This window comes from Neofelis nebulosa, chromosome 10 (assembly GCF_028018385.1).
Source record: "Neofelis nebulosa isolate mNeoNeb1 chromosome 10, mNeoNeb1.pri, whole genome shotgun sequence".
NCBI lineage: Eukaryota > Metazoa > Chordata > Mammalia > Carnivora > Felidae > Neofelis > Neofelis nebulosa.
The window spans coordinates 84,043,367-84,067,328 of record NC_080791.1 but is presented as its reverse complement, the minus strand read 5'-3'; the positions used below and the strand labels follow the sequence as shown (position 1 = coordinate 84,067,328).

General features: G+C 35.9%; 1 protein-coding gene and 1 non-coding gene across 2 annotated transcripts in view; both read left to right on the top strand.

Annotated features, from left to right (window-relative positions):
* Positions 1-23,962, top strand: part of KCNA4 (potassium voltage-gated channel subfamily A member 4) — a 584,357-nt gene that overhangs the window by 380,955 nt on the left and 179,440 nt on the right. The window lies entirely within an intron of this gene.
* LOC131488919 (U6 spliceosomal RNA) lies at positions 17,455-17,565 on the top strand. Its single transcript, XR_009250305.1, has one exon. It is a non-coding gene; the product is annotated as a U6 spliceosomal RNA (small nuclear RNA).

Sequence of the window (23,962 nt, the reverse complement as noted above, 5' to 3'; positions counted from 1 at the left end):
ATTGGGGTACCTGGGTGTCTCGGTTCACTGTCAGACTATTGATTTCAGCTCAGGTCATGATCCCAACTTGGCTCTTTGCTGAGCGAGGAGCCTACTTAAGATTCTATCTCTTGGGGCGCCTGGGTGGCTCAGTCGGTTGAGCGGCCGACTTCGGCTCAGGTCACAATCTCGCGGTCCGTGAGTTTGAGCCCCACGTCGGGCTCTGGGCTGATGGCTCAGAGCCTGGAGCCTGCTTCCCATTCTGTATCTCCCTCTCTCTCTGCCCCTCCCCCGTTCATGCTCTGTCTCTCTCTGTCTCAAAAATAAATAAAACGTTAAAAAAAAAGATTCTATCTCTTAATGGATGCCTCATTTGGATAAACATCAGGTCATGATCACACAGTTAATGGATTCAAGCCCCACATCGGACTCTGCTGTCAGCATGGAGCCCATCTCAGATCCTTTGCCCCCTTCTTTCTCTGCACCTCCCCAACCCATACTCTCTCTCTCTCTCAAAAATAAATAAGCATTAAAAAAACCAAAAAGATTCTCTCTCTCTCCCCTTGCCCTTCTCTCTCTAAAGTAAATTTTTAAAAATATGATGGTATATATAAAGGATTTAGCACAATTCCTGGGCCATAGAAAACAATAAATGTTGCCTTATCATCATGACTGATAGTCTAGTTTTACCATAGTTGGAATAATTTAAGGGCCTCTCTTTTTAGTATTCAGACTAAGACTCCAAGATCTCTGTCTTGTTTATATCAGATTGTCTTCCTTTGTTTCTTAGCACACCTCCGCCCTTAAATGGCTTTTACACTATGCATAACCACTTTAAAGAGGAGAGTTTCCAACCTCCTGCAGGTTTTGCCTGAAATGTACCCTTCCCTGGTATTAGAGAATAGTAATAGTTTCCGTCAGTCAGTCATGAGGCCCAACAGTTCCCACTAATGATATTTAAAATTTCTTGAGAACAAAAGCTTATGTTGTAACATTTTTAGAAAGTTGTGCTACTTAACTTTATATTTGTAATTTGTAGCTTTATATGCAGCCAGTCTGTAATAAAAGTGATATCCCCACAACCCCCCCATTATCTGGCAGATAATAGTTGTACAATAAATATTTTCTTTTCATGATCATCAGCCTGAAAACAAGGGCTTTCTTTACTTTTACTTTCCATCTCTTCCAGTCCTTTCTATCCAGTGAAGTTGTTAATAATAAATGAAATGCCCAAAGCCAGGATTCAGAGGACAGTGGCCTAGAGCTTGGATAAGACATAATGCAGAGAAGAAAGCCCAATTCACAACTGGGCTTCTTTCCAATATGACTCAGATTCCATTTTATTTATTGACTCTGAGTTAGGATGGAATTCTACCTTAGAAATACTTCAACTTTTAAGGATAAAGTGGTAGTATTTATATTTTTCTTTCAACCTCAATATTCATCCACACAGGTAAATTCTATTTTCCACTGTGACATGAAGACAACAGAATCCTTGTTCACATATCATTGATTGTGGGCAGAGTCTTTGCCAGTCTAACAGTAGTTGTCAGAGATAAAGTTCCAATTAGAAAACAAACACATAAAAAAGAATTTTTGTTGAATTATACTGCCATGCTACCAAAGGTCATTTAAAACACTATTGAAAAACAAAGCCACCTAGTTAGGTTTTGCTTAGAAGAAGGCAGAGGGAGAAAGAGTTAAAACAGTTTGGCGGCCTGCTATTTTTTTCCTATAAAGTCATAAAGCTTAATTCAAAAATTTTCTGGAATTTATAGTGCCAGAGGCTAAGCTAAAAATAATTTCCCCTCATTAGATCTTGTAGTTTAACCTCTGAAGTGGAAGGTTTGTGACAGCTACATCAAGACTCCAACTCACAAAAGCACCATTCAAAAAGGAAAAGAATAAAGAGGAACTGTTGCTATTAAATGACCCATAGAGAATCCAGGAGACAAAGAAGACTATTTCTGTCACTTTCTGGGACCAAGCATAGGGTTGCTGGGCTGTTCCAGGTGGATCACTTCTGTCAGCTCTAAAGGTATCATGTGCTAAATGAGCATGAAATTTTATCTGGGAGCGAAGCCTTGGAAGTTAAACTTGACTAGACAATGACAGGAATCTGAGGAGAAAAAAAGCAGCCAAGGATTTGCTCAATAACCCCAGTGAAAATTAATAATCAGTAATTGTCTCTCTATCTCCTTTCCCAAACACTGAACAGAGCTTTTGTATTGTGCCTGTAGAATGGAGAAAAAGAAAGCCAAAAAGACTTGAATTCCAGACTACTCTTGAAATCTAGGACTAATGTTAAGAGGTGGGTTTAATTTCTGAAATAAAGACTTCTAGAGTTTAGTATTGTGTTTTTATTTCTATTTTTATTTTTGTATTTCTTTAACTTCATGATCCACCTGGTAAAATACTTATTACGTTATTTTAGTCTCCCCATTTTTATTGGATAACAGATTCTGATATTCTTTGTGATCTGCTCAGTCATGTTTGTGATCATGTCAATAATAGGGGAAGAAGAGATGAGGACCATTGTATTGGCTGAATTCAATCAGGTGAACAGAGCCCCTTTGAGTAATGTAGAATAAAAGACTATGATAAGGATTAGGCCAACTACAGTCGTGGCAGTTTTTTTTTTTTTTAAACTTGTGGAAATTGCCTCTTTGTCTGGTGGGAAACTAAAGATGCCACAAATCCACAAAATCAGTTGTTGGGAAGACAACATGGACATAAAATTGGGGAAAGTGAGGACACATTGGAATTTGTGAGGATGAATTGAACTAGCATCTGCCTCTCAAGGCTTTCAGTCTTAATGATGTGGGCAACTTGCAAAAGACACTGGCACTCTTTCCTCTGGCCCAGGACTCAGAAAAACTGAAAGAGAGTCCTAATGGAAACTGGAGGGGCTGTGGGTCCTGATGCTGCCTCATGCCTCAAGTAAATGGCTTCTGCTTTACTTCTGCACATTTCTCTTAGAGTCAACAGTAACCTAGAACTATACAGGCAAGGATTCTAGGAAACGTAATTCTAGCTTAGCTATGTAGATGCTATTAAAAAACTGTTATGACACATGTTTATTCACTACCATGTTTTCCGGGCACTGTACCAATTTTTATCCCATTTAAATACTCCCATGAGAGGGGTGCCTGGGTGGCTTCATCGGTTAAGCGTCTGTTGATTTTGGCTCAGGTCATGACCTCATGGTTTGTGAGATGGAGCCCCAGGCATCAGGCTCTGCACTGACCATGGAGCATGCTTAAGGATTCTCTCTGTCTCCCTCTCTTTCTGTCTCTACCCCTTCTGTCTTTCAAAATGACTAAATAAACTTAAAAGAATAAAAAATATGAGAAAGTATTTCATCCTTGAGAAATCTGATGTTACATAGGTCAATGAACCTTTCTAAAACTTCTAGAAACTGAGAGAGAGAGATCAGATTTTAAATTAAGACCGAGTATTTTGACTTCAGCTAATGATTAATCCTTAGGTTTTCCTTTGTTAACATTATACCATCCACAAATGAATACTTTTTTACACTGTATATCAGTCAGGTTCCAGGAAGAGGCACATGGCATTGCCCATCCTAGGTTATTTGAGAGAGCTTAATAAAGGAACTATTTGGAAAGATTTTTCATCAGGGATGAGGAAAAAATAGTAAATTCCCCAGTACTAGCAACTTCCTGACTACTAGCAGAAAGTTACTACAACCACTAAATCTGAAAATGCAAGGAAAGAAAGCAGTTACTACTACCCGAAGTGGGTAGCTGTATGAAGAGGGCCATCAAACAGGAGCTGAGTCTTTGGTAAAAGGAAAAATCCAACTTATGGTGCTTAGAAAGAAGGGAACAGAAAGAACAAATACTCCAACTTTACTGTGTTTCAGCCTCCCTTCTTGTGCTCTCCATTTACTGACTTCTGTTCATATAACTCAACTAACTCTAGGATACCAATGAGCTAAGGAGTCCTTTTATACAATCAACAGAAGTAAGAAGTCAGTATCTTGAGGGGCAGAGCAGGATGAAGAAAGGTGGATGGAGACTGATCCAGAGGAGCAAACGGAAAATATCTAGCCTATACTAATTATTCCAAGAGTAAAGCATTGCTAATGATTTTAGAAAAACATTTTGCTTTTACACAGACTCATAAACATACACTAAAACATTTTTTAAAGGTAATATCTAAACTTTTTTCTTTCTTTCTTTCTTTCTTTCTTTCTTTCTTTCTTTCTTTCTTTCTTTCTTTCTTTTCTTTCTTTCTTTCTTTCTCTTTCTTTCTTTCTTTCTTCTCTCTCTCTCTCTCTCTCTCTCTCTCTCTCTCTTCTTTCTTTCTTTCTTTCTTTCTTTCTTTCTTTCTTTCTTTCTTTCTTTCTTTCTTTCTTTCTTTCTTTCTTTCTTTCTTTCTTTCCTAAACTTTTCTTACTTACTATCTAGTAAATATTTCTATGGTTTTCATCATGGACCATTTTTCAAATTTTGAATAATGAGCTAGTTTTAAAAAAAGCAAAGAAATAAAAACAAAACCACAAAGCCAAACCTATGCCATAGCACCAGCTTCTAGTGGAGGTGGTTGGCAACGGCGGGGGGGGGGGGGGTTGGTGGGAAGGTTGACCAGCAGAGGTATAATCCCTGAGCCCATGAGTAGATCATCAAAGCACTTGCTTCTTTAATAAAACATCAAAGGCTGCTGCATGCTGTTGGGTATTTCTGAGACTAAAACTAAGGTGAACTATAAGTGCTTCACAGCAGAAAATAAGGGAGTAAATATTTTCTGAATCTTTGGATTCTTCCTGGCAAAAGTTTCCCACTAATTTTCTAAATATCCATTTTTAGGTTTCCTACATTGTAGAAAAATCTACTATAAGGCCTGGGAGTTCAGATTTTCTTATCTGTTTCTTGAGAAGTATTTGCCAAGTATTTAACTAGGCTCTCAGCAATATCTTCCCAATGCCTATGGGAAGTGGGCCTTATGGGTAGCTAGAGGAGGAAGGGACAGCATCTCTCTTCTTACCATTAAAGCTGAAGTTTAGGCTCTAATCCCTCAATAAGGTGATTGCTAGCAAAAGCACATGCATACCGAGATAGGTATCAGTGCTAAGAACCTCCTTAGGCTCCACGTCCATCTTAAGATAGTGTCTCTGTCAGATTTTAACACAGCTACACAACACATATTCATGACATATGGTAGAAAGCGAATGGCGAAACTGAAGTGTCCACGTCCACAGTCTGGGGCCAACATTGACTATCTGTAAAATTGGGGGAAAATTGCTGAATTTCTTCAAACTTTTGTTTTGTCATCCATAAAATAAGAAGAACACCATTGCCTAATTGGCTTTCTGGCAAGGAATATTTGAAATAATATGCATAAAATACATATCATGGGGTACACAGTTAAAATGGGAGTTGCTAGAAGATTCTAGGAAGAGAGTGGCTCGACTTTTTTTCAAGATTCCCTCTCCACTGCAAAATCAATTAATACCTATCTTTTCTTTTAAAAAATGTTAATGTTTATTCATTTTTGAGAGGGAGCATGAGCGGGGGACAGGAAGAGAGAGAGGAAGACACAGAATCTGAAGCAGGCTCCAGGCTCTGAAATGTCAGCACAGAGCCTGACATAGGGCTTGAACTCACTGACTGCGAGATCATGACCTGAGCTGAAGTCAGATGCTTAAGTGACTGAGCCATCCAGGAGCAACAATAGCTATCTTTTCTGAGTTGAGAATCTGCTAAGGCCAGCAGGAAAGCCAGTCCTGAAGGTACAAGAGGGTCCTCAAAGTCTGTGAGTTCCAGGAAGAAAACTAGGAAGAAAAAAAAATTGACAGAGCCTGGGAATCAGCAGTAAAGTACAAAGATCAGAATATTAAAAATATGGAGAAGAGGTGGCCTGCAGAGATTCATATATCCAGATGGGAAGGGCAAGGCTGGATTTGATGACTGTTCTCAGGTAAAGACCCACAGGTTCCCTTATTCACTGACATTGACCTGTTTGCATATAGTCCTTCTTTGCTATAAGCCTATCAAAACACTGCTTCCTTTAAATGTCCCTGTAACTCCTCTTTCTGCCGAATTCTATAATCACTCTAGTTTTCTTTTGTTTGGTCAGACCTAACAGTTCTTTTGTGTGTGTGGCATTCCTCCTTGCAACAAACAATAATCCTGGCTTTGTTGGTCTAAAGGTTCATGCAGGTAATCTGTGGCTTACTGGGGTAAAAGAAATCTGAGAGATGAGTAGCTTTCTCCTGGTGCCTCAGGAGAGAGTGCCAACCTGTAAAAGCAGAGGGTCAGATAATGTTTTATCTCCTACAATTTATGGAACTTCCACTCTATAACATCTCCCAGAAATTATAACTAAGTCTCAGAGTAGTAGTAAAAAAAAAAAAAAAAAAAGTAACATGGCTTGCAAGGAGAAGTAGAAAGTAGAAAATGGGCAGCTCCTAGATAATCAGACATAAGGGGACATGGGCAACACATTAAGCAATAGAGTAGCAATCTAATAATATACTCATTTAATAGGAGTTGATTTGAAACAAAAGCCATTTTGTCAATTAGTTGAATAATTTTAAAACTGAAAGAGTCAGCAAATAGACTAAGAATTATGGACACTGATGAGACCAAAATTAGCCTCCTAGAAAATTACATATTTAAAAAAAAAGCAAAATACAGAGTAAAACTGCAGAACAATGGAAAGAAAGAAAGAAAAGATAGGAGACAAGAGGATATGTTCAGGAGTCCTTGTAGATGTATTTCAGATGGGAAACATGAATAGATGAATGACAGGAAAAAAATAAACGAATACTAAGGGAAACTTTCTTCTCTTGAGGCTTCAGATTGCAAATAATCACTAAGTTCCTTTTAACATTGATAAAAAAGTGTCCTTGCCTGGGCATATTCTCATAACATTGCTAAATGCCAAGGATAACTTTTTCGTTGTTGTTGTTAAGTATATAATTTTGCAGACTTAGAGACAGGTTCCTTAGTAAACAAAAATAATCAGACCAATCACAGACTTCTCTTCTACCACCTTGTAAGTCAATGAATTTGTAATAACACCTGCAGAGTACAGAGTAGTGAGGCTACAATCAAAGAATACTGCAGTAAGCCAGGGTATAATTTATCTATTAGGGAGACTGAGAGACATTTGAGGCACTGCAAGAATGAGAGAATGTATCACTAACATTTCCAATCTGTGGTTTCCTTGAGGTAAAACTCTAGAAAAAGAAAAAAAAATCGAAATAGTGACCTCTAGATAGGAGGACTCTAAAAGGAGAGGAAATGGTGATAAGAACAAATCTTAAAAAGTATAGTTAAATATAAAAAGATGCTGAAGAGTGACTGTGACTACGTAATTTAGGTGTTAAATAAGCAATCTGTTAACATAGCAGAACACACTGTAGGGAAATCCTAACAGGCTAAAGTAGATGTTACTAGCATGTTCTAGGAATTTGTGACTGAGGATTGGGAGGATGAGGTGGAAGAAAAGCATCTAAAAATCTCACAGTGATAGATGTGAAAAGGTGAGAAAGTTGTTTTAAAAGTTTCATTTTGGGGACAGGGTAGTAAGGAAATATAGAGTATTTAGTTCAAAGAAATAATTGAAATATTTCTTTATATAATATTTCTTTACATAGAATAGAACCACATGTGTGATTATCGAATTTGCGAACAGTGGGTAAGCAATAATAGAATGAAGTGGTATGAAATCCCCACATTGACAGGGGAAAGAGGAAGATCAATAGTAACTCATTCTAACCAGAAAAAGAGAATTGGAAAGGAGAAAAGAGGAAAGTAAAATTCATAATAGATATAATTGAAGGTAGGAGAAATAAGCTGAAATGTTTTTATACAGGAAATGTGATTGGAGCAAATTCTCCAACCATAAATGGGACACTGTTGAGTGGGTTACCAAACAAACAAAGACACACATCAAAAAAAACTGTTACATGCTATCCCCCAAAGCTTATTTCAATTGTTAAAAAAGAAACTTTATATAAAATTGCATTTGATTACACAGTGGTGTACTAAAAGAGACCCTAAAATCCAAACAAAAATATAAATGGAAAAATCAACATAAATATTAGTTAACAAAAATCAAAGTTTAAAAGCATAAAAAGTGGCAAGGTATGAGTAAGGAGGAATTGTACATAATAATCAAAGCCACAATTAACTAGGAAAGGATTATAGTCCTATTACTCTATATATCAAACAAATCTATAATACAAAACAATGGAATTCAAGAAGAAATTGATGAAATTAACATTATGAGGTACATTTTAAATAAACCTCTTTCAGAACACATAGATCTAATAAAAACAACAGGTAAAATTGTATTTATTTTACATATTTTGATGAGTAACTTTAAAATTTGTAAAACTTGGCATGTGTTGGTTGCCAATAACATGCAGAAAGTGTTAAAAGGCAGATTGTGCAGGCCAGTTTCTCATCTTAAGAAGATAATAAAATTGTAGCAAAAGTAGTTACTAATTAGAATATAAGAAACATTCTTAAATGGCACAGGATCAAAGATAAAATCAAAACAAATTATAAGCTATCTTGAAACTAATGAAAAGTACATGCTTAATAAAAAAAATCCTATGAAAAGGTGAAATTTGTTACCTAGAAAATTTATAGCGGTAAATGCCTACCGTTATTAAATATGAAAGTCTAAAAATAAATGACTTTAGTGCTCTTTTAAGAAACTTGAAAATGACAGCATTATAAACCAGAGCTAAGTAAAAATAATTAATTGTTAGAAAGAAAATCTGAAATTAATGAAATGGAAAAATAAATTAGTGGCTACACCCTTTCTGTATCTTCACTGGAGAGCCTACTCATCTTCTTTCCACAGTATGCTGTTTTTGTGAAATCTGACCTTGTTGGAGAATCTTGAAAATGAAGTTAGGGGCAACTTGAATTCATTGAGCTTTAGAAAACCACTAGGGTCTAAGAGATGTTATGGCATTAATGGACTGAATATTTTTTTCTTGCATTTATTATGTTTATCAGACAGAACTGTAGGCTAAGATGTTATTCTGAAGAGACAGCTACATTCTGTCTCTGATAACAGAATTAGTATGAACTTCTAGCACAAATTATTTAATATGAAACATAAGCAGGCCTTTCTAGATTACTTGATCCAAATTTTGTTCTTCCTATCTGCAATTTGGAGAAGCCTTCAGGACTGGGTAGGGAACTGTAAGGGGGTCTTATTCTTGATGAATTCATGTGATGTGTGTGTGTGTGTGTGTGTGTGTGTGTGTGTGTGTGTGTGTGGCTTTGAACTGTTAGCAATTGTGCCTAGAAACTCACACTTAGCAAGCATGTGTGGCACTGAGATGATAATTCAATTGATTTACTTAATGGAAAAGGAGGAATGGAAGCCCCTATTATAAAGTGTATACCTAGAGCTAAATGCCCAAAGTAGGTGGCCAAAAAGGGTTGTGCCTACAAAGCTGTCTCTGGGAATCATATTTTCTCAGGGCTTTTAACAGACAATATGTAGGATATTGGAAAACTTGGATTAATTTTATTTCAGAGTAAAAGCACTGTATGATGGAAAGTAAAATAAAGAAAAACCAACTGACAAAGGAAAAGGAGAATTCCTTAAAATTTGAGATGTTAGAAACCAAGCTAATGATATATGAAAGGGAAATATGAATCCTATAGTCCAGAATAGATAGACATTGAGAAGGAAGGAAAAAGAAAATGTGTTCAGACATAAAAAGGGAAGACCAAAATATTATTAGTGTGAACAATCAAATCAATATTAGATGGGATTCTATATAACATGGTTATTATAGATTGAAATTTAGCAATTGTCTCTCCCTTTAGGCAACACACTCAAGAAAGTTACAGAATGAGGACATTAAGGAAAGTTCACAACACATTGGAAATATATCAAAGTAGATCTAGTGAGTCCAGTTTTAGAGTTGGTGTGGGAACTCATCAGGATAGTGTTATCCAAAATGGGGAGATGAAGAATGGCATGATTTGTTTGAACAGAATTCACTGATTTCGCATATCTTACTGTGAGAGACTAGAGATTTCAAAATCTAAGGGATTATTTAAAAAACAAACTTCTGATCCAAAAACCAAGGGCAAACTAAAACTAAAATCTAAAAGGGTACTGAATTCCAGTAAACAAATGTGAATTCTAGGTATATTTGAAAAGGAATGGAACTAAATGAACAGGCATATCAAACTACTAAAATTTAAGTAGGATCTCCCTGAAAGGAATAGAATAGATCCCAGTATTGCCAAAAGAAATACGGCAGAACTAATGCTACTTGAGGCACATATCATCAATAGCTGGGGTAAGCAAGTAAAGTAAGTATCTTTGGGGGTACGTGCCAGATGTATTACTCTTCAGGAGGTGACGAAAATACAGATTTCAGGAGCAACTACAGTTTTGGCCCAATAATCTGTGAAGCATGATTCTCTAGCTGAAACAAATGTAGAACTGATGCTAAGATTTCCTACTGAGCTAGTTTCACAGGCATAACAATCCCAAATTAAATGGCCGTGTCAGTGGCAATATAGCAACCAAGCAAATATCCTCACTCATAGGGGAAGGAATAAGCCATGTGTATTAGGATAGGCTAGGTTATGCTGTGCTAACAAATTAACTCCTGCATCTCAGTGCCTAAAAATAAAAAGACTTAGTTTATATTAATATACAGTGGAAGAGGCTCTGTTTCCCACATGGGTAATGTTGCTCAATGAAGCAAGCAGAGCTGCTCTTGTTTCTCTCAGTGATTTTTCACTGTTTCAGACTAGGAAAGTCTCACATCACTTTCCATTGTTCACATTTTACTGGCCAGATCTAGTCACATGATTCTCCTTAACTACAAGAGTGTGGGGGCGCATGGGTGGCTCAGCCAGTTCAGCCTCCGACTTTGGCTCAGGTCATGATCTCATGGTTCGGGGGTTCGAGCCCTGCATCTGGCTCTGTGCTGACAGCTTAGAGCCTGGAGTCTGCTTTGGATTCTGTGTCTTCCTCTCTCTCTGCCCCTCCCTCACCTTTCTCTCTCTCTCTCTCTCAAAAAAAATAAACATTTAAAAATATTTTTTAAAAAAAGAATGTTAAGAGTATTCATGTGCCTAGAAAGGAAAGTTTTGGTAAACTCTGGTAACATTTAGCACATGATATTGCTAGGGTTTTCCCACATCTAATGCAGCACTGGTGAGTCAGGATCACAGAACTCTAAGGGAAATGAAAATTATTAAGCTTTGAATAAAATGGATAGAAAATAAAAGACACAACAATAAGTAATCCAAGTAATGAAGACTACCATCCTTGCAAATCATCAAATGCCATTATCTGAGAAAGAAGAAATTAGGTTTGGCTGGATGCTCTTTGGTCCCAACCACCATACAGGTAAACTCTTCTGCCAAATATAATTTCTTGACTAATTTAATTTGAATCCACAGATGATGGACTCTACACGACGATCATAGATAACAGAAGTCATAGGGAAGTGAAAATCAAGAGTATTTTCTCCACCCTCTCTCCTTCAGTCAATTAGTAATGAATTATTCCTCTGGCCTTTGTGAATGTCAAGTACAGGACTTCAAAAATATAATTTGCCTGTGCCGAGGGTTGGTTTTTTGGATTTTATTGATACAAGATTAGCGGCATAATTTTTTAGTGAGTACTTCAGATTCTTTAAAAAGTGACAATTATAAAAAGTTTTCAATTGTATTAATTCAGTTTGGAGTTGCTAAAATAACCATAAATTTTTTAGTAGTATTTACCTCAGATGGTGGTTGTCTGAAGAAACGAAGTCTACCTAGACGTAAAGAACTTTTTTGACTGAGGTTGAGAATAAGGAAGTAGGTAAAATGTTGCATTTTTTACACTTCAGTTTTTTTTTAATTAGCAGGCTATTTGTCACCTGTTATTAAAATTTCCAAACCATGAAAGACTATGACAATGAACAACCTACATACACTATTACAGCTACATTCAAAACTCGTTAATGCTTTGCACTATTTCGATAGATATAGATGTGGCAGATATTGATAGACATATAGATATGTATATAGATATCTCAGTTTCCTCATTGACCATTTCAAAAAAAGTTGTAGACACCATGGTAATTAACCCCTAAAATGCTGCATAAAGACATACTCCTCAATAACCTTGATAACGTAATATTATATCCACATCAATTAAAAATGATTTAACTAATTATAGTTTGTTATCAAGTTCTTTTCAAGATAACATTTAACCAAGTTTTCACTTTGCATGTGATTGAAATATGCACCGCATTTCTTTTAATTTAGAACAATTTTCCTCCCCCCTTTCAAAATAGTAATAATTTTTCAAGATACTAGGCCAATTTTCTTTTAGATCTCTGTTTTTTGTTTGTTTGTTTGTTTGTTTTCCCCTCATAGGGTCATTTTAGATAATTGTGTGTATTGTTGAATTTCTTTTTAAAAGTTAGAAATGATAGCTTGATTACATTCATGTTAAGTATTTTTTCTGTTGGGAATATTTCTTAAGACTTAATTACTTCTGGGGCATCTGGGTGGCTGTTAGTTCAGTATCTGACTTCAGCTTGGATCATGATCTCATGGTTTGTGAGTTTGAGCCCTGTGTCAGGCTCTGTGCTGATAGCCTGGAGCCTGCTGTGGATTCTGTGTCTCCCTCTCTCTCTGCCCCTCCCTTACTCGTGCTCTGTCTCTTTTTCTCTCAAAAAATAAATAAACATTAAAAAAATGTTAAAGAGTTATTTACTTCATATTATATCACATCAGGAGAAACATATTGTCAAGTAATTTGCTTGATGTTAAATTTGGTCACTTTTTTAAGGGAGTGACAACCAAACTACTCCATTATAATTTTTTTTTCCATTGTAGTTATAAAGTAATCTGTGGTGATATTTTGGCAGTATGCAAATATCCTGTCTACATCAATTTTTGCCTCTTTTTAGCATTCACTGATGATCTTTTCCTGACACAATTATTGTATTTGATGTCCAAAACACTAACATACATATTTATTAGCTGTCATAATTCTGTTTCTTTAAAAAAGGCTCTCTTTTCAACTGTTAATGAACTATATTTCCTCATGAAAAGACGGTAAAAAATGAATTCTTTATTTCCTTTATTTTTTTAAAGAAACTAGTGTTAACAGTCATTTTTGATATGCCAATTTTTCTGTTGTTCTTTTTTTCTTTTAAATTATTTCCCAGAGAACCAACTTTTAATTTATTTGTTTATCTCATTATTATTCTGTTACCTAACATGTTAACTTCTGTTCTTAATGTGTCTTTATAATGCTTGTCTTTGGTTTATTTTGTTCTTATTGGGTGTTCATTTTAATTTTCTCATTATTACTTATATAATTTTTTAAGGTTTTGCAGTTCATCTGAGTACTTCTTTTGATATATATTCTAAAATATATCACTTTCCTTAACATCACCATTTAGTTGAGTGTAACACAGTTGTCTCATAGTGTCTTTCTTTCAGTTTCTTAAAAACAGTGCTCCACTGTGGTCTTGCTCTGTGTGTTGATGTTGAAGAGTCTGATGTTAACCTGAATTTCTGTTTAGTTTAGTTCAGTTGATTTCCTCCAAACTTTATTGAGATATAATTGATATATAACATATAACTTTAAAGTGTACAACAACTTTAAAGTGTGTTATGTCTGAGGCACCTGGCTCAGTCGGTTGACCCTCCAACTCTTGATTTTGGTTCAGGTCATAGTCCCAGGGTCCTAGGATCCAGCCCCACCACACTGAGTGTGGAGCCTGCTTAAGATTCTCTCTGTCTTTCTGTCTGTCTGTCTCTGTCTCTGTCTCTCTCCCTCTGCCCCTCTCCCCCACTTGTACACACTCTCTCTCAAAAAAAAAAAAAGAAGAGAAAAAGAAAATATGTGTTAAGTTTGATTTGATATGTTTATATACTACAGTATGATTACCACTACAGTGTTATCTAACATCTCTATCAAGTCATATAATTACCATTTCTATTTTGTGGTGAGAACATTTAAAATGTTAGCAATTTTCAAGTACATAGTATGATATACATGGTGTATATGTTATGTATAAAATATATGTGTTATATAATATATAATGTAAAATATATTCTATTATATGAAATGATATACAGAATAATATATAATTCATCATTTATACACACACACACACACACACACACACACACACACACAATTGATTTATCCATTCTTTCATTGACAGAAACTTAGATTGTTTCCATATCTTGGCTATAGTGAATAATTCTGCAATAAACATGGGAATGTAGATGTCTTTTTGATATCCTGTTTTCAGTTTCCTTTGGATATATACCCATAAGTAGGATTGCTGTATCATAAAGTAATTCTATTTCAAATTTTTTGAGGAACCTCCATACTGTTTCCCATAGTGGGTATACTAATTTACATTCTCAATAGTGCACAAGGGTTCCTTTTCTCCATACCTTCACCTATGTTTCTTATTTCTTTTCTTTTTGTTGATAGCCATTCGAATAGGTGTAAGGTAACATCTCCTTGTTTTGTTTTGCATTTAACTAAGGATTAATGATGTTGAGCATCTTTTCATCTACCTGTTGGCTATTTGTACGTCTATTCAGTTCATCTGCCCATTTTTAATCAAACTGCTTTTTTTATATGAGTTCTTTATATGTATTGGATATTAATCCCTTATCAAATATATGGTTTGCAAATGTTTTCTCCCATTCTGTAGGTTGTTCTTGCATTTTGTTGATACTTTCCTTTGCTAAGCAGAATCATTTTCGTTTGATGTAGCCCCATTTATTTTTTTTCACTTTGTTGCTTGTCATTTTGGTGTCATATATAAAACATTATTGCCAGTACCTGTGACAAGCTTTCCCCTTGTTCTCTACTCAGAGTTTTACATTTTCATATCTTACATTTAAATCTTTAATCCATTTCAAGTTAATTTTATGACTTATTTAAGATCAAGGTCCAATTTCAGTTTTCTGCATGTGCTTAGATAAGCACAGAAAACAGATGTTTTCCCCAACATTTGTTGAGGAGACTTTCCTTTTCTCATTGAGTATTCTTGGTTCTCTTACCAAGTATTATATGACTATATATTCAGGGTTTTATTTCTGGGCTGTTTGTTCTATTCTATATGTCTATTTTTTATTCCACTATCATATTGTTCTGATTGTTATAGCTTTGTAGTATAGTTTGAAATCTGTTGGAATTTTGATAAGGATTGCATTGAATCTACAGATAGCTTTGGGTAGTGTGGACATTTTAAAAACATTCATTCTTCTGATCCATGAACATAGACTATCTTTATATTTGTTTGCATCTTCTTCAGTTTCCCTCATCAGAGTCAGAATTTTTAGTGAAGACATCTTTGGTATCCCTATTTGAATTTGTTCTTAAGTTTGCATAGTTTTGATGCTATCCTGAATGAGGCTATTTTATTTATTTCTTTTCAAATATTTTATTGTTGATGTTTGGAAGTGCAACTGATTTCTGTATGTCGATTTTATATACTGCAACTTAACTGAATTTGTTGATTACTTAACGGTTCTATAGTTGAGACTGTAGGATTTTTTTAAATGTAAGATCATGTGGTTCACAAATACAATTTTATTTCTTGTCTTAATTTGCATGCCTTTTATTTCTTTATATTGCCTGATTGGTCTATGTAGGACTTCCAATACTATGTTGAACAGGAATGGTGACAGTGGGCATATTTGACTTGTTCCTAGTCCTAAAATATTCATTTTATTTAAAAAAAAAATTAAAAAGCTTTCAACCTTTCATTGTTAAATATAGTGTTAGCTGTGGGCTTGTCATATATTGCTAAGGTAGTAGCAGTGAGGGTGGTAAGAAAAGGGGTCAGATTTTACATGAATTTGGAAGATCAAGATGACAGGTTTGGCTGATAAACTTTGGTTTGACGTGTGCCAGAAAGATTAAAAAATGAAGCAAGAGTAATTCCAAGCTACTTTGGCTGTGTCTGTAGAAGAATGAAATTGCCATTTACTGACCTAGGGAAGTATGGGATAGAGCAGATTTAAGTTCAGAAACTAGTAGTTTGGTTTTGTTGCTGTTAGGTGTAAACATCCACATGTACATACCAGTTAAGCAGTTGGATATAAGATTCTGAGATTTAGGGGAAAGATCAGAAATGGAGATAGAATTTTGATAGTTTTCTTGCCTGAACCATAGAAGTAAGGAGAGTGTTATTTATTATCTCACCTAATAATCACCTGAAATAGAATAATACTATTTCTCCTTTTTTCCCCAGTATTTGAACTCATTTTGGAGAACACCCTTTCAGGGAAAGGATCATTACTTTTGATTTTGTGTCTCTATCTTCTAAATATAGCTGATTTCTATTAAATACATTTTGAAATAATAAATACATAGAAAAACTTTGAGTCTATTGGCTTGGCAATGTCAGTAAATTATTTAAAACTGAAAAAAAAGTCTCTAGTATTTAGGTGTCATGAGGGATGCAAAGATATATCAAAAGCAGATCCTGATTTTAAGATGTTTGTATCATCCCACCATTCATATGACATGAATTTCATTCCCTGGTTGTATGATAGGATGATTAACTTATCAATCAGGCTGAAACAGATAATATTTTTTACCACATATGCAGAGATTTAGGCTTCTCCTTATTCTTTAGTCATGGATAAGAGAAACTTAATGAACCTTAGGGTGTTTTATTAACAATTAAACACAACATGATTGAAGTAATGTACCAAAACCTTGCGATAGGAATATGCATTTACAAAACATGTAGCTCAAGACTCTTCCAGCTTTGTAATCACTTTCAAATTCCCTTTTCCCCCTACATTCTTTTCACCATCATAACAACCCATATCCACAAATAAGCATTATCCATAAATACTCATTTGTGGCATGAGTATAGTTACAGTAATTACCTAATGATATCGGTAGGATCATAAGTGAGAAAATACTTGTAAAACATACTGTCATATACATGATAATTAGTATATATCATACTAATTATTATAGATAGTATTGGTCCAAATACATTTTTGTTAAAAATGTACAATTTAATTTTACCTATTTAAAGGTTTAATTTCTCTTTTTGCCTAGTTCAAATTATTTATGACATTAATAATGCTTTAAGAATATATCATTTAGGGGTATAGGCTTTAAATAACTGAGTATCTTATGTCATAAAAGAATTTATAAGAAGAATATCAAGTAGTTCACAGAACTGACAGAAGTCTTGGTGAGCCAGGTGTGAAAAGGGCGATGAATCAAGGAAGGATGGGTTATTTTGAAGTCTGCCAAAACAAGATCACAGAAAGAGTTTGATTAAGAATACCAACACTGGACACTTATTACTGGGCAATTGCATTGTTATGCCATTTTTTCAGAATTCAAAATCCTTGAATTTATATAAAACATGTCTGTTTTCTATATCACTGGTTTTCAGATTTGGTTGAACAATGGACTCACCGGGTGGGGTTATGTTAAAAACACTGATGTCTAGTGCTCACTTCAGCAGCACATATACTAAAATTGGAGTGATATAGAGAAGATTAGCATGGCCCCTCCCTGCGCAAGGATGGCATGCAAAATCATGAAGCATTAAAAAAAGGAAAACAAATACTGTTGTGTAGGTCTGATTCTCAGAGCTAATTTTATTTTCATAGAGTACAGCCTGGGCAATGGGATTTTTTTAAAACTCCTTAGATGATTCCAATGTGTAGTACAATTCTATAATTACTGTTGCAAGTGGTAGTGTCCATTTGTTTAAGGAATAGCTGAAATACTCAAATGACTCCTACCTATATTATATGTTAATTAGTTAATTGGTTAATAAATTATTTTTTAAATGATTCATGTGTTTTAGAAAGTTTTGGGTTTATTATTTTTTTAATTATTTATTTTTGAGAGGAGAGTGTGAGTGTGGAAGGGGCAGAGAAGGAGAAGGAGACAGAGGCTCTGAAGCAGGCTCTGCACTGACAGCAGAGAGCCTGATGTGGGGCTCCAACTCACAAACCGTGAGATCATGACCTGAATCGCAATCAAGAGTTGGATTCTTAACCGACTGAGCCCCCCAGGCACCCCATGGTTTAGAAAGTTTTAAAACAAAGATAAATATCTTGTGAAAATTACCCATAATCTCCTATCCAAAGATAACTTCTTTAAATATTTTCATTTATCTTTTCAGATAGTCTACTTTGTGTATGAGGTGTGTGTGTGTGTGTGTGTGTGTGTGTGCGCGCGCACCTGTGTGTGTGTACTCTCCCATGTTCTTATGTACTGTGGTTCATAGGAGCTGAAGTTTCATGGCTGCTCCCTGTCCAGAAGACAATTTTTCTTTATTGAATTGTGCCTTCTAAAGAGAAGGCCTCCAAAGGTTAAGGATTAATTCAGCTAATGAACTGTGAATATTGGTAAATTGACATTTCAAAGGGCAATGACATTCAGTGATGCTGTAAAACTCACTATCTCAGTGAATTAATATTTGAGTGTTTGAAAATATCAATTTTCCTTATGCAAAGCCACAGCAGAATTAACTGATTTTCCTCATTTGACTCTTCCCTAGTCTCTTTACCTTTATTAGACTCCTTTTGCCTTCATGTATTTCCCTCTTCCTTAACAAATGAAAAATGAAAAGTCATTTAAAAACTGGTGTTTTATTGGATTTGTCTAATGGACTCTTTTCTAAACTTAAAAACAGATATGGGGCTTCTGGGTGGCTCAGGCGGTTAAGCACCCTACTTCATCTCAGGTCATGATCTCAGAGTCCATGAGTTTGAGCTCCGTGTGGAGCCCTGTGCTGACAGCTCGGAGCCTGGAGCCTGCTTCAGCTTCTGTGTCTCCCTCTTCTCTCTGCCCCTCCCCAACTCACACACACACACACACTCTCTCTCTCTCAAAAATAAATAAACATAAAAAAGATACATACTTTATAATTTAAAGTACCTTAAAATTTATTTAAAGGTAACTTAAATCATGTAATTTTTAAAAGCTGTTTATGTATAAGTAGCCTCATATAGAGTGATATTTATCAGCCTTCTTTAAAGCACAACTAAAATGTTAAATTCACAATCAATATTCAGCTGATTTGGATTTTCCACATTTGTAGAGTTTTAATATGTTAGTCTCTGGGCTCTGACCATATAGTCTTCATTTTTAGAGAATTATTGTTTTGGGGATGCTTGTCATTAGTCACTTTCTCTTAAAACGTTGAAGAATTTATATAGTAGTTCCATATCTAATGACGAAAAAATATATATCGTGGGTGTGAGAAGAAAAATGTATGTTGGGGCGCCTGGGTGGCTCAGTTGGTTAAGCGTCCGACATTGGCTCAGGTCATGATCTCACAGTCCGTGAGTTCGAGCCCCGCGTCGGGCTCTGTGCTGACAGCTTAGAGCCTGGAGCCTGCTTCGGATTCTGTGTCTCCTTCTCTCTCTGACCCTCCCCTGCTCGTGTTCTGTCTCTCTCTGTCTCAAAAATAAAGAAAAACATTAAAAAAATTAAAAATAAAGAAAAATGTATGTTTAGGTAATAAAGCAAATACAAGTACTTCCTGTTTATGCTAGGGCAGACACATGACTTGTAACAGGAGGCTAATTGGCAGTGGGCACATTAGAGACAACCTCCTTCTACCCCTTATTGATATATAAGGAAATAAAACTCAAAAGCATAAATCAAACATCTTTATTTTGTATTGTGTTAATAATAAAACAGAACTGCAATCTCAGTTTCCTTATTCCCAATTCAATAATATTTCCAATATACTATAGTGGCAGCTCTAATTACATTATCACAGATCTGTATTCTATTCTATTTGCACCACTGGAAAATTTGGGCTATAAAACCAGCTGCACCCATTAACTTATCAGCAGGGTATTACCTGATTGTTCAAACTTTCACCAAAACAAAAACAAAAACCAGAAGAGAGACGAGGGAGGGGAGCATGTTAAGGTGTTAAGGTGATTTAATACATTGGTGAAGATTCAATCATTTGTACATAGTCTATGCTTCTTTCCTGAGATATATCAGTAGCTACAGATTTGATAACCAAAAAATTGCAATGTTCTTAGTACCAGATGGAAATCGTCAGTGTGAATAATGGAATGGTAATGAAGCAGCATTTTTAGGAAATGCATTCACTGGGGGTGGGGAGATATTCTGCAATTTGTAACCTAATTAGGACTGCCCTAAAATGATTTTTGGGATACTACCTAGTGGATTCTGGGTTAAGCCATGTTATCAATTTAAACATAATTCATCAATTCGTAGATAATCTCTGTTCCCACATGTAAATGCTTTTATCTAGACTTTATTCAAATGTAATTTCCTTCAAAATGCTATATTAAAATTGCTATCATTGAAAATAATTTTTAAAGCCAAAAACATTCAAGCTTTATTTTTTTCCATTAAACCACGACTTTTCTTAAAATGAGTACTATGATTACAAACTTATGTTTATTATGGTTAGATAGAAAATATGAGCCTAAGATGATCCATTGCAGATTGAAAACATGAAGATGTTCAGTCTTGAGAACTATAAAAGAGAAAGAAAGATGAAAGCTATTACTGAGGAGAAAACAATGTGTTAGAGCCAATTCTATACCATGCTTTAACTTCTGGAAATGCAGTACTAACTGTGGTTGAACATCTGAATCCTGGACTGTTTCATGCAAAACATCTGTGTGACCAAGGGAAGTGGATGCTTCTTAAGCATGCAACTGTTTTGGCATCTTATCTTAGGAACTAGTGTCTTCTAGAAGTACTACATTGCAGATTCCTTTTTGCCGTTTAACTTTACCAAAGACCCAAGATGATAGATAAAAGCCAAAATTGTCTTATTTGGCTGCCATGCCATGTTTCACACCTGTGACATGTTTTCAAGATGTGACGAACATCTGCTATAAATCTAGTCTGTATTCAGGAGCATTCTCAGAAGTTGTTGTGCTTTAATTCAAGAGAACCAAGAAGCTAAAACTCAGTTTTCCCATTTGATGTGTGACCAAAATGAAACTCAATGAATAAGCAACCTGCCCAAGTTTATATAGCTAAGTATGGCACCAAGGCTTGATCTCAAGCCTATAATTTCCTTACTAAGAAAGGCATCTTCACTTAAAGTATTTTGTATTTATATGGTGATTTTTAATTTGCAATGCATCCATTTCTATTTCTTGGCATAGTTCATTCTCTGTAGCCATGTTAATATATATTCACTTCTTATTATGCTTTTGAAAAGCCCAAAACTTTGTTGTTTGAATATATATGTTCAAACAGAGCTGGAACTCTGTTTGTGTGTATATTTAGATGACATAAAAGCATAAAAAGAACAACTTTTTCTAGGAGTCAACAAGTGCTTCTCTGGGAATAAAGTAATGGCAGATGTGAGTTTCTGGTTTTTGAGCCAGATTTAAAACAATGCATAAGTTGATTGAATTATCTTAGTTTCTCTCCTGCCCTCAAGATTAAAAAGCACACATTCATCTTCCACGAGAAGTCATAGACAACTTCTGCAACACTTTATTTTGGCTTGAATACCAAAGTATATCAAGGACATATGGCAATTCTAGGGTGTTAATTTTGCAAGTCATAGGCTTTTGTGTGCGAGTCTATGAACTCTAGGTCTGCATGTGGAAAACAAAATTTCGGTTATGCATAATTAACCTGAAAACATTTTAGCTATATCCAAGACATTGGAATAGGTCCTGGTAAATTTGTCATACATACATAAAAATCCAATGAGCAAGCAAAAAGGCATGAGGTATGTCCTTATATGTTTAGGGGAATTGGACGTAAATATATGAGACAGATGTAAATATTATCTGATCAGTGAGGAAGAGGAGTTTATTGCTATAGACATTTGGAGGTATGTAGTGAGCCAGGCTGAGGGAAAGAGAGAGACAGAAAGAACAATAAAAGAGGAAGAGGCAGAGGAGGAGGAAGAGAAGGGGAGGCGAGGGGAGGAAAAGGGTCACATGAGAGAGTTGTCATTGGCATTGAACCTGGAGCAGAATAATGAATAAAAGTGCATTACATAAAGGTGAGGTTTTTCAGAAAGGAAGGTTAGTTCAAGCAAAGACCTTAGAATCAGAGAATCTCAAGTTTCATTTGATGCCCAATAGCGACCCAGGACACTGAAGTGCATGGTGTGTGCTGAAGAGTAGGAGTGGTGGGGTTTGTATTAGACACAGTTCAGTGCAGGAAACAAAGCACACTCCAGCTCTTTCAAGCAGCAAAGGATTTAATGTAGATAAATATGTACTTACAAAGTTATTGAAAGTGCTGTGAAATAGCAGGGATCTTGAATAGGATAAAGTTCAAGAGCACACCACACAGGAGAGCTGTGATCTGAAAATGCTGCCACCACTGCTTCTACCAACCCACCACTGCCTTTTAAGCCTTCCAGATTTGGTGAATAGACAGTGCATGGTGTAGCGTGTGCTCTCTAATTCCCTCTTGGCATTTAGTTCCCACCTTCTTGAGGGAGAACACAGGACCAGTGGCAGCAGGATAACCTTGGCATTATATCTGCATTCTGAATTTCACACATGTGCATCTCATCAGTAGAACCTGTTTTGTATCCAGAGCAGTAGTTAACAATGTGTCTAGGAAACTTGGTTTATAGCCTTTCAGCCTGTGCAGTAGAGGAACCCTGAAAGGCAGAGGGAATAGAGGTTGAATGAGCCAGTTCATATCATCCACCCCAGAGCCCTAAGGTAATTTGGAGTTATTTGGTTGATGGCTTGAATGTCAGACAAAAGGTGAAAACTAATATAGTCATTAACGTGCATCTAAACAGTTGACGACACCAGCAGGACATGGCTTAGAGACTGAGATCCTTGTCCTTTGATTTATCATTGAATTTAGTCAATGAGAGGTACAAGTAGGAGATTGGAGAATGGGAAAATAGAAAATTCTGGATACTTATTCTTGCCCTGGCCTAAGCTAGCATTAGCTGCCTTTCTTCATGAGGGACAGAGCTTCAGTGAAGCAACCCTTCCTTAAAGCAGCAGGTCTCACTTTATTCTGGCAAACACTCCCTCTCCTTGCATCTAGGAGTCATAGTTACTTCGAGATGTTATTCCTCTGAGGATACATGATGATGTTACCCTTGTTTGATTTCCTTTACCCTGACCACTCTTTTGTAAACAGTCCTTTCTCTTCAATGATCTGTTTGGAGTGATCCATCTTGGTCCTGCCAATGCTTTGACTGTTACGATATGCCTAATTATATTCCATATATTATATGGGTCTTTTAAGTGCTTATATAACAGGCATGGAACTGACAGAAACAAAGAAAAATTATCATTTTCATAATAAGCTCAGGACAGTCAGGGACATGAGTGAGGCAGCATATTTCTGTCTTCCCTTTTTCTTTCAGATGTCTTCATGCACTCCTTTGAATGCTAGCCTTCACCCTCACCACATCACGATGATTCATCTCCATGGCCCAAAGATCCATGGTTCAATACTATAAGAACAATGCTATGGAATAACAGCTGTGGTATATTTGCCAGATACTTCTAAGGGTTTTATTTTTTAATTAAAAGTAATTTTAACATTTATTTATTTTTGAGAGAGAGAGAGAGAGAGAGAGAGAGAGAGGAAAGGAGAGGAGAGGGAGAGTGTGAGCAGGGGAGGGGCAGAGAGAGAGGGAAACACAGAATCCAAAGCAGGCTTCAGGCCCTGAGCTGTCAGCACAGAGCCTGATGGGCGGCTTGAACCCATGAACCACGAGATCATGACCTGAAGTCAGACGCTTAACCAACTGAAACACCCAGGCGCCCTATTTCTAAGAGTTTTATATGTATTAACCCAATTAATCTTTACAACAACCCTTTGTACCAGGTAAGTACTGGTATTATCATCTCTTTTTACAGATGGAGACACTTGGGCTCAGGGAAGTTAAGTGGCTTTTACAAAGGCACAGAACTAGAAATGGAGGAGTTGGGATTCTAAGCCAGGGACTATGGCTCCAGCATCTCTGTTCTTAACCACTATGCTCTACTAACTCTTT